Raw genomic sequence first — 2,789 nt, 5'->3', positions numbered from 1 at the left:
TTTTTTTAAAGTTCATTCATTTATTTTGAGGTGGGGGGGTAAGGGAGAGAGGGAGAGTCCCAAGCAGACTCTGACAGTGCAGAGCCTGATGCGGGGCTCGATCTAATGAACAATGAGATCATGACCTGAGCCCAAATCAAGAATTGGATACTTAACTGAGTGAGCCACCCCGGTGCCCCTTGGCTTTGCCATTTTTAATCATTCTGGGCTGTACATGAAATTGAAAAGAAAAGAGGGAGATTGATGACCTCATCCTCCACAATATGGCACAAAACATTAAAGGAAAGGAAAGGGAAGGGTAAAGAAGAGAAGGAAATGAAAGGAAAAGAAAAAAAGGAAAGGAAAAGAAAGGGAAGGGAAGGGAAGGAAAGGGAAAAAATAAATCTTTCATCCTTATAAAGCTAATTTCATGTGAATTGGCATCACTGTAGAATAAATTAGATTAGTAGTTTACAGTATATCCCCCATAATAATCTGGCTTGTCTTGAAACGTTGAGCTTTTTAAACAAATTTTACTGCCTACTCTACGGCTTTGTGGTTTCATCATGCTTTAGGAAAAATGCTGACAACTTGTTTTCTGTTTCCACTGGCAGCATTACTGTTTTTAAATTGAAATGATAAATGGTCGGGTATGGTGCAATGGCTGAACTCTGAATTCTATACTTATACTGTATATTTCTCTTTATATGCACATATTTTTTTAAATTTTTTTTAACGTTTATTCATTTTTGAGACAGAGAGAGACAGAGCATGAATGGAGGAAGGTCAGAGAGAGAGGGAGACACAGAATCTGAAACAGGCTCCAGGCTCTGAGCTGTCAGCACAGAGCCTGACGCGGGGCTCGAACTCACGGACCACGAGATCATGACCTGAGCCAAAGTTGGACGCCCAACCGACTGAGCCACCCAGGCGCCCCAATATATGCACATATTTTTATTTCCAGGTAGATTTCAACTGTGTTAGATAAAATGGTCATCATGTGATAATTGTAATCAGTGAAAAATTATATGGAGTTTGAGCTTAAGACTTGAAAATAATATGTCCTGATTTAAGCTTTTCTTCATTATATGGGCATTCTTTTGAGAAGACAAGGGAACTCTGAGGAGAAAATTACTCTTAGATTTTTGTACTTGGGGAAACTCAGGTGTGCAAAATACTTTCCTAATTTTTTATCCTTGCCTTATAAAACATTTGAGAACAGTTGTTTGGATTTTCTCCATACACATTGCCAAAGATAGTGCTAGAGACCTGGAAAGACTCACTTTGATCTGAAGATAGTTTTGCTTCCATGTGCTTATGCAATTGAACTTTACCTGATAATCAAAAACCAACTCTCCAAACCTGAGCTGAGTCCTTTGACACCTTATTTGAGTCTTAGGGAGCAAAGTTTAAACCTTTATATCTTTATCTGTCAAGTGAACTGATACAAGTTCCAAACAACATTATACTCAATGATTTTTAACCGCTGTGGAAGATGGAGCATTCACAAAACGCTGTCATTTGTGTTAAGTAATATGTATGTTAACAAAATTATTCATAGGTGAAACTTACTGATGTTTTGTTATTTGCTTGGTGTTCACCTAACTCCCTCTCCTATCTTCAGCATATTCCCAACACTCCTTCTGTACCCAGTGCCTTCATGAATTCCAGAATCCTTCTTTCTGTCTTTACTTCCACCTTTATCAAAACCTACCCATAAATTGCCTAATTGTATGCTTCTGTATTCCATGTCACTTGACCAAGTCACTTAGTTTCTGGGCCTTAGTTTTCCCGTAAGTGAAATAAAGGGATTGAAAGAGATGATCTTGAAGGCCCCATCCAGTTCTAAAATTACAATACCTGCATTAATGTGGTGTCTAATAAATGTGCTTTACTTCCTGTTAGAGGAGTTTGGTGGAATCATAGGGGCCAGATAGTAGCCACTCCCTGGAAACATCATGACTTCACTTAGTTAAAATTATTTTAGAACACTAATTAAAGGTATTTCACAGACTTCCTCATTAATTTTGTTTTCCTTCCAATCACACTCCATAAATGGCTACCTATTTTCTTTATGCCTGTAGTCAACTCTCTCTGTTGCTTTCCTGGTAGCAAATATGATTTCATAAACAAAAGAAGAGATTTAAATGTATTATTTTGGATTTAACTCCTTACTCACTTGGTTGACCTTAGATCTTAGGAAATAAACAATATGTCTGTGGAGTTTATTCAGCACATTCTCCTTTACTGTTGGTATCATCCTAGCCATACTTTCCTGGATCATTCATTATGGTCAAGTATTCCAAAATATTGTCTCACTTTAAAAGCAATCACCTCACAAATGCTACTCATGGATAAGATGTCTTATTAAAGTAAATTTTAAAAATCTCCTCTTGAAACACAATTTATCTAGTAATATTATCAACAAACTTTCTAATCAGCTTTTGGGCATTTTAAATTTCAATGTCAAAAAAACCAGCTTGATTTTACTCAGGTTAAAGAAAAAGACATGGTAAAGTTTTTGTTTTGGCTTCTCTTTCTTTTAAAACAAAGAACAAAACGACAAATCCAAATTTGAGACATCTGGCTGTTTCCCATGATGTGGCTTAAACATCTGCATTTTTTCACTTCTGATCCAGATGTTTTGGTCTTATGTAAACCTAGCTAAAGTTAAGGAGAATATCAAGCAATTATCTGGGGACTTTGATTAACATGGACAGCAAATCTGAATAATCCATGTTCTGAGAGTCCTGTTTTTTGTCTAGCTCAACACATTACTAATGGGGTCAAAGCTACAGTAGGTTTGTTCC

This window comes from Neofelis nebulosa, chromosome X, assembly GCF_028018385.1.
Source record: "Neofelis nebulosa isolate mNeoNeb1 chromosome X, mNeoNeb1.pri, whole genome shotgun sequence".
Taxonomy (NCBI): Eukaryota; Metazoa; Chordata; class Mammalia; order Carnivora; family Felidae; genus Neofelis; species Neofelis nebulosa.
Note: the sequence above shows the minus strand (reverse complement) of the source record.